Raw genomic sequence first — 9,052 nt, forward strand, 5'->3', positions numbered from 1 at the left:
TGCTTGATATGTCCCGCCCTGTCTTCCTGTTTCAGTTAAAATGACGTCAACACATAGAGTAACACTGCGTGTTTCTAAGCATTTCAGGGGACCTTTAAACTGACAGTAATCAAAAAAGCCCATGGACAGGTTATTGCTGATAGGATACCACATTAGATAAGGCAACGAACAAGTAGGTTACAGAATGAAATTAAATAAACACTAGCCATGAAGAAGTCTATGCTATTTCATTCAGGATTGTGGTTACATTGTGGTTCCAAGTCATGCTAAAACCATTTATAAGAGCATTAGACAAAGTTATCATCTATATAGCAGTGGTTATTAATGAAAACTATAACAATAATATGTATTGTTGCATGAATAATAAACAACTGATAAAATGATCCACTCCTAACCTATAGTAAAGTATTGAAATTTTGATGCATGATGATAATTTCACAGTGCTCATCACTCCAAAACAGAGAAAACATATTTCACAAACATCTACGTGTCTGTCTCTTTTAAAATATTTAGTGTATTTGAGTTGTATTTGTAGGGGTTATTATAGCACAGTTCTTGACCCCACACCAGACCTCACTAATGAGGAGTTAGGGCAGCATTAACACTGAGAATTGATACAGTTTGATTGATTGATGCAGCCATGGTGAGCATAAGAAACTTCTTTCAAAACATTTAAAAAAAAATCGTACCGACCCCAAACATTTTCTATCACTATGTTGTAGACTTCACTAGATCTTCATGTCTGTGTTTTTTAAGTCAAAGTTTCATTTTTCATATCAAAAATGGTACACAGAATCTTGTTATCAGCATCACCAACTTATAATAAATAAATGAACGGCAATAATAGTTTTAATACCTGGCTTAAAATATTGCTTATTGCAAATATTGTTTACTTGCTATTCAACAAGATTGTAGCTTGACGTTTTGAGAAAGCTCATCTCAATTTAGTGCAATACACATCAGACGATCCGTAAAACTTTTGTGTAAATTGTTTTGGCGGCTCATTATTGAAGTTCTGTCCACAACAATTACAAGATTTTTTTTTTCAGGCTCTTTTCAAACATTGAGCAACAACTTACATAGTTTATGCTTGGCTGCTTCCATGAGGTCTCTTCTGCTTGGTGTTGGAGACAGAGTGTGGGTTGGAAAGAGATATCCCGAGTGGGCAGAACGAAAAACAAGCAATCCATCAATAAAGAACCTCCATCAATAGTGCCCTCTAGAGGAGGGGGTCAAAATAACAGAACTGGTGTGGGAAAATAACACATCATGTAAGTCAATGCAATGAAGATAGGAATGGTTGCTAGGGTGGGTGCTATATGGTTGCTAAGGTGCTCTGAGTGGTTACTATGTGGGTACATGCTGTCAGATTCCGTCCCTAATCTCTATGATACTGCAAAGTTGTGTATGTAATTTATATGATTTACAAGGACAGCAAAATGTTCCGTACATCTTACCTCGCCACATCAACAACACTAATTTAATAGTCTCCATAATGATACAGTCAGCAGCAGACAGTGAAAAGAGCGATACCTCTTTAAAGCTTTGATAGCAGTGTTCCTGTATTTATGGGCTAAGAAAACTTCTTACATGTCATTAGAGTCTGTTAATGCATGCTTTAGATGATCATCATGATGTGAGGGCGATTATTCTTTGGGTAATGAACCAAACAAAGAGAATGGATGACCAAGGCGAGTTTAGAGCTGCGTGGGAGGACCAGACAGGGGGATAAAGAGACTCGCTGGAGAATGGAGAGAGAGCGAGTCTGGTGTGAAGAGAGGAGACATGCAGAGATGTGTACAGTTCAGAGGCAGGTCAGCGTGGTGAGGAGGTGGGGCAGAGTTTTGATGAGCAGTGAGAAGCGACTGGTATTTGGGGCCGAGGTGTCGTCTCTCTGCGGGGGGGTAAGTTTCGATGTGGCAGGTGGGGAGTAAACACAACACGGAAATGACACAAACTCACAAAACACACAGAGGGGGGTCGGTGCTGCTGGAAACGCTCCCCAAAAAAGAAAAGACTGTGTGTGTGTGTGTGTGTGTGTGTGTGTGTAGTGGCATGGAAAGAAAGATTGAGCAAAGGATGAGGATGCAAATATTTTTTTCTTGATCTTTTGAGAATAAACAGTTCATTGAACTAGGAAAACATACTGTAATTTTCAATACACAAAACTTCCTCCCTGGTGGAAAAAGAGCACTTACTGAATCTAAGCTGTAAAAAAGGCTCATTCTGAACTTGTTCACAGAATGAAGTTTTTCACCGTTTTAAGATAGTTTAGTAGAACTAGTGAACTTGTTTAAAGAATTTTTGTACTGTACAATCTTGAGAGGGAGTATAAAGATCTTTATCAATATTGTTATGACGTCTGTTTTTTTCGACAGCTTAAATAAAGTTATATGTTCTAGCTCTATATGTTCTACATATAGAGAAATTGTATAATAAATGTTGGCCTTTGCACAGTTGGATTTTTTCATATACTAAATAGAGCACATTTATTGTTTAACGTTAAATAATTATTTATTATTCCATCAAAATGTATAATTATTGAAGAAAGTGTAAATTTCAAACTCATTCCTGATAGCACACATACATCTCAGAGCCGTCTATTTGAAGTGCATTTTTATATCTGGAAGATGTTTTTTTTACAGTGTTTTAAGTTGTTTATGATTAAAAATGTATGTAAAACTGACATCTTACAGATGTTTGTACACAGCAGATGCTTTCCAGATCTTTAACAAACATATTGCAGCTGTACATCTGAGATCTAGAATCTCTAATTAGGAGTTGACTTTGAACTTAAAGAGTTTACCCATTAATAAAAATTCTGTCATCATTTACTCCCTCATGTCTTTCCAAACCTGTATGAGTTTCATTCATCTGTGGAACGTAAAAAGATGCACCAGTTTGAAAGCTGTGTCCTCTGGAGGTATCATTTGTTGGCTGCATCCGTCACTGAGGTTGCCTAATTTCAGAAAAGTAACCATTACTTTCCCATGTTAGAAAGAAATTACTATCATTTACTCCTCACAAGGAATAACTTAGTTACTTTGCTAGAAAAGAGACATTCTCAATGACGTATGTAGCTGACAAATGCGACCTCCGAATGGTGTGGCCTTCGAAAGCTGTTTTAATAAAGAAAACTGTGTTTTTACAATTAATTGTCAGCAAAGTATAGTTTTATGTGGACCATTACATTCGAGAAAGAAAAATAGTCATAAAGGTGTGAAATGTGACAGAATTTTCATTTTTGGGTGAACAATCCCTTTAATTAAGCCAGTGGTTTTTAACCCTTTTGACTCAAAGGTTGCATCTGAAATTGTATACTTCCCTACAGACCTTATGCACCAGAGAAACAAGTGCGCAGCCATCTTTAGAATTTAGTTTTTTAACTTCCGTTTTTGTGGTAACTCTATAGTGCTGCTGAAGAGTTATTAAGTGGTTAAGTGGATTTACTTATTGTACAGTTAACAAAAGTTATCAAGCGCATTGAATGTTCGAAGCAGATGAAATGTAGACAGGGAAGTTTTTCAAATGAACGGTTCATTCATAAACTCAAACGAACTTACCTTCACGCTGTGGAAATACAAACAGAAGACAGAAGACAATGAGCGCAGCATTGAAAAGGGGCGGAGCTACATAAGGCATATATAGTAGGCGAAAAAAGTATGCAAAAACTGTAGTATCGCCGAATACACACATTATGTCCGGATTACATTCATACTACACACATTCATACTATATATAATTTACCTTTTTAGCGGTTACAAAGTAAGTACTTAGAAGTACCTACTCAGAGTGTATCCAACACAATATTATAGAGCCTGGCCTAACTTGAAAAAAAATATATTCATTATAAAAATGGCCATGAAGATTTTATTAATTAACATGACTTTTCCAATTCTAGAAATCACACTTTTAATTTTAGGCTACCTCATATATGTGACCCTGGACCACAAAACCAGTCTTAAGTCGCTGGGGTATATTTGTAGCAATAGCCAAAAATACATTGTATGGGTCAAAATTCATGATTTTTCTTTTATTCCAAAAATCATTAGGATATTAAGTAAAGATCATGTTCCATGAAGATATTTTGTAAATTTCCTACTGTAAAGTTTTGTGGTCCAGGGTCACATATAGTATTTGAGTCTTTCAAGACAGTAGGAACCATTGCTCTGGAAAGAACAAAAGAAACTGTTGTTTTAGCGGATGAATTAAAGTAAGAATTATATTGGTTTTTAGTTGTTTTGGCTTATTTGAAATCCTTTTAAGTCATCTTGGAGGTTTGCTGAGGCACCCTAGTGGGCCCCGGGCCTCTGGTTGAGAACTATTGCTTCAAGTTACATGCGAAAAATTGGCCCATATGACTGGTTTTGTGGTCCAGGGTCACATACAGTATTTGAGTCTTTCAAGACAGTAGGAACCATTGCTCTGGAAAGAACGAAAGAAACTGTTGTTTTAGCGGAAAATTTAGCGGAATTAAAGTAAGAATTATATTGGTTTTTAGTTGTTTTGGCTTATTTGAAATCCTTTTAAGTCATCTTGGAGGTTTGCTGAGGCACCCTAGTGGGCCCCGGGCCTCTGGTTGAGAACTATTGCTTCAAGTTACATGTGCTTTATTCTACCTGCGATGTAACAGTGTTGTGCTTCTTGTCAGATGTGTGACCCCCTCATGGATCAGAGAAAGAATGGAGAAAGAATACTGTTTTTGGAGCAAAAGCATATGTAGACATGACTTCATAAGCAGACAATATGAAGTATATGATCTCTAACGATATTGTTCTGTATCTCTGAGTAGGTACTTCTAAGTAACTTACTTTGCAACCACTACAAAGGTGTGTTATATATAGTTTGAATGTGTGTAGTATGAATGTAATCCAGACATACTACATTTGCCATCTCTAACAATATTGTTCTGTATCTTACGCATTTCATTAACAATGAAATGACCATATAGTATGCGCACACACCTGCTAAACTCTGTTGTCCCCCTACAGTTATGTTTCTCCTGACCACTGCACTCCAGCTATAGCTCTCAATCTCTGTGCCCCTGGCTGGCAGCCATGGTTGGGGGTGGATAATTACCTGAGTCCCAGGCTTTTCCTCTCTCATGGGCCTGAAGGCCCATAAATCCTTTCCCTGTCTGAAGGGCCCATTCTAACAGTCACCAGAGAAGTATCTTCAGATACTTTATTGCCTTCACCAGCACTGACCTTTGGTGGTGCATGTGGCCCAAGGGGAAATCTAGATGCACCTCAGAGAGAAAGGACAGAATGAGAAAATAAATGTATAAAAGCAAGCAGAGGACCATCTACAGAGGAAGGACAGAGAAAGGTGTGGGAGTAGTTTAATTTTTGAATGTGCCTCATGTGAAGCCTGTGGGGGAAAGACAGAGATGGAATAAAGCAGAGAGATAGAGAGACACTGAGTATGATGTGCTCCATTGAGGTGGAAATGTATGGATGGACATCTCAGTTTGGCGATTTGATGATGGACATCCAGTTAGCCCATAGTAACCATGGAGACTTGGGAATGCAATGATTCCATGGTGATGTCAACAAATTTATTTTAAATAAGCTGAATCTTGTCTTAAAATCATGTCAGACTTGATGTGATTGAAATCAAACAACTTTGGTTGCCACGTCTCTTATCAGTTGTTTTCGACATAAAATATGGAGTAACGTGAGACATATTTGAAGGTATAGAGGCACAAATGAGCCTTCAGAGCTACAAAAGTAAACATTTTCTCTGTTCCTCACACATAGATAGTGTGGCTTCAGAAGAATAAAAATCATAGGGACTATTTTTATTATACATTTATAGTGTTTTTGGACCCCCGAGCCTCTTGGCAGCCTCCTGCTCCTTCACTTGGAAAAGAGCAGCATGAATGTTCTGCCTAGCATCTTTTATGCTCCACACAAGAAAGAATCTCATATGTGTTTCAAGCTACGAGAAGGTGGGGGAAAATGGCAGAATTATGCTTTTTAAACAACATCAACATTACCAAAAATAGAATAATGAATGAATAAGTGCTGTATTACTGTATATTATAAACCGCAAGCAATGTCGAATGCAGTACCTGAATGGTGCACTACAAACCATTGATCCATGCATCACACGTGCTCAGTCTGAGTCTTTAGCACTTCATAGGGCGCGATGTAAAGGGCTTTATGAGCAGATGAATTTTTACTTTATTTGCTGTTGTGGTTTGAGCTTTACTCTTCTCACGGCCCAGAGGCTTTCAGAGAATCTTTTTTGAGTAGGCTATGTGATGAGATTTACAGGAAGCAAGAAATGCCTGGGGGAAGCTGAGGGGAAAAGCCACACACACACACACACACCTGTCATGGGGGCTCCTCCACCGACGGAGGAAATATCAGGTTGTCATTATCAAATTCTAATTCCCATGCTGTCAGTTTCCATTATAGCAGTCAAGCTCTGAGTCCTAAAGGTTATTGATTTAAGTCCTAATCTACAAACAGATATTTTACCTGCCCTTTTTTCTTGGCCAGCAGCAATGTTAAAGTGCCTATTCAAGGTTAGAGACCCCAGTGAGTCGATGCATAGAAAAATAATGTAGGAACTAGATTTACTTTAAGCTATACTTTAAAATACGCTATTAAGGCTTCTGGAGTCATTTTTGGGAGAGAATTTTACTTCCGCATATGAAAACCGCCAAAACCGGAAGCGACGTAATGAGAGGGAGAGCGGTCAATGGGAAAACAATGGATCGCAATGACAGTTCAGACGCTGAGGAAATTTTAAATGTTTATTTACACTTATGACGGACAACAGATACAATTATGAGCCTGCTATGTGGCCAAGAGAGCAAGGACAGGTCAGGATTAGACAGAACAATGGTCAGAGGAGACAAATTGAGTTGTGTGAGGAGAACAAGGCAGCTGTCTTGGTGAGAGACCAGTGTTAGCTTACAGATATACACACGTTAGCTAACGATATGTAATCAGGCAATAGCAAAGCTAGTATTGGTCGTCTATGAGTATTGATACTTACCAGTAACAGAAACTAATAAGCGTTGATCAGGCGTGTCACACTCGTTAATATCCCGACACTAACGTGACGTGATATAGCAGTTTCTCATCACCGCAGGAGAGAGAGAGAGAGATAAACACGTTTTTGTTTCATTATGTGTGGGAAATGTGAGGCCATGGTCACAGCTGAGGAAAGTCAGTGCTGCAGGGAGTTAGATGCATACTGGGCCTTAGTGGAGAATGTGACCCCCACACTTGCTGTGCAGCGTCTGACTCTGCACCCAGGCTTTGAGGCTTGCTGTCTGAACCCATATGTGCTACAGACAGCCTATATGCACTTCAGACAGGAGCATGGACCTCTCCAGGCCAGCAGACACATGTATGTTTAGGACAGAGAACATTTATTATTCTGAGCTAAATACTTCTATGTATAAATACATAGTAAATTAAAGATTTGAATATTAAAAACATCTGAATAATTTCGTTTTTGCAATAAAAAATGTCTTGCTGCATAAAAACTTGTTTATGAAGTTTACATGAGATATATATCAAGCAGATCTACATCTATGGTTAATTCAATTCAGTTTTATTTATACAGAACTAAATCAACAAATATGATTTCTTAGCACTGTTAATACCTAACTCAAAACACAACATTGCAACTGTTAATATATATATATATATATATATGTAGATGTACCCGCGGCCGGTGGATTCGACGAAGGAGCGGCCGACGGGCTTGAGTGAGGAACTGCCGGCTGGCTTGAGAACGGCAAGGCCGGTGGATTCAACGAAGGAGCGGCCGGCGGGCTTGCGGCAACCACCTGTGATGACCCCGGGCTGGACTCCGCTTCGTCCACGGTGAAAAGAGCAGGTATAGTGGAAGACAGTGCTGCGCTCTCGTAGAGCCTGTGGTGACCTGCACTATTCCTCTCTCAGAGACTCCATGAGGCCTGATGCATATGCTGGGAGAAGCAAGCAAAAGTTTAGATCACATTCACTGCTGACCATGCTTTTCCACTTGGCCTCCATCACATCTGCATCTCCATTAGAAGCGGAAGCTGCAGTCCAGTAGAGGTGGTTAATAACAGCTGGCCTTCACTGCTTCAGATCTTCACACTCCCTCATTACTTGCAATGTCTCCCAAAGCCTTATAAACACACCACATGACAAAAAAAATGACCAATTAGCTGTGCAAACAATGTCATTAAGCTGTAACTAGACTTGATGGTTATAATATTAGCAAACTGAGGTTAACCTACCAGCTATGCCTTCTCATATGGTAACATTTTTACACGGTATATAACATTATTGCTAATGCTTACAAGCTAGCTGTGGTGCTTTACAACAACCTATACACATCTCGTTGTGTCTCATTATTTAAATAATTATGTTCACTGATTTGGTAGGTAGCAAATGTTTAAAAACAAGACTTACGGTGCACAGTTCACGTTTTCGTGGAGCAGCATCTCTGACGGATCCGTGAGCATCAAGTCTATTCACTGCTGACCATGCTTTTCCATTTGGCCTCCATCACATCTGCATCTCCATTAGGAGCGGAAGTTGCAGTCCAGTAGAGGTGGTTAATAACAAATGGCCTTCACTGCTTCAGATCTTCACACTCCCTCATTACTTGCAATGTCTCCCAAAGCCTTATAAACACACCACATGACAAAAAAATTACCAATTAGCTGTGCAAACAATGTCACTAAGCTGTAACTAGACTTGATGGTTATAATATTAGCAAACTGTGGTTAACCTACCAACTATGCCTTCTCATATGTAATGTTTTTACACGGTATATAACATTATTGCTAATGCTTGCAAGCTAGCTGCGGTGCTTTACAACAACCTATACACATCTCGTTGTGTCTCATCATTATTTAAATAATTGTGTTCACTGATTTGGTAGGTAGCAAATGTTTAAAAACAAGACTTACGGTGCACATTTCACGTTTTTGTGGAGCAGCATCTCTGACGGATCCGTGAGCATCATGTTTCCCACCGGCGGCCGAGCCACAGACGGACTGGGACCCGATGAAGGTGCTGTGTGCATCAGCTCTGAG

Source organism: Sinocyclocheilus anshuiensis, unplaced genomic scaffold (assembly GCF_001515605.1).
Source record: "Sinocyclocheilus anshuiensis isolate Anshui unplaced genomic scaffold, SAMN03320099.WGS_v1.1 scaffold1346, whole genome shotgun sequence".
NCBI classification, from domain to species: Eukaryota; Metazoa; Chordata; class Actinopteri; order Cypriniformes; family Cyprinidae; genus Sinocyclocheilus; species Sinocyclocheilus anshuiensis.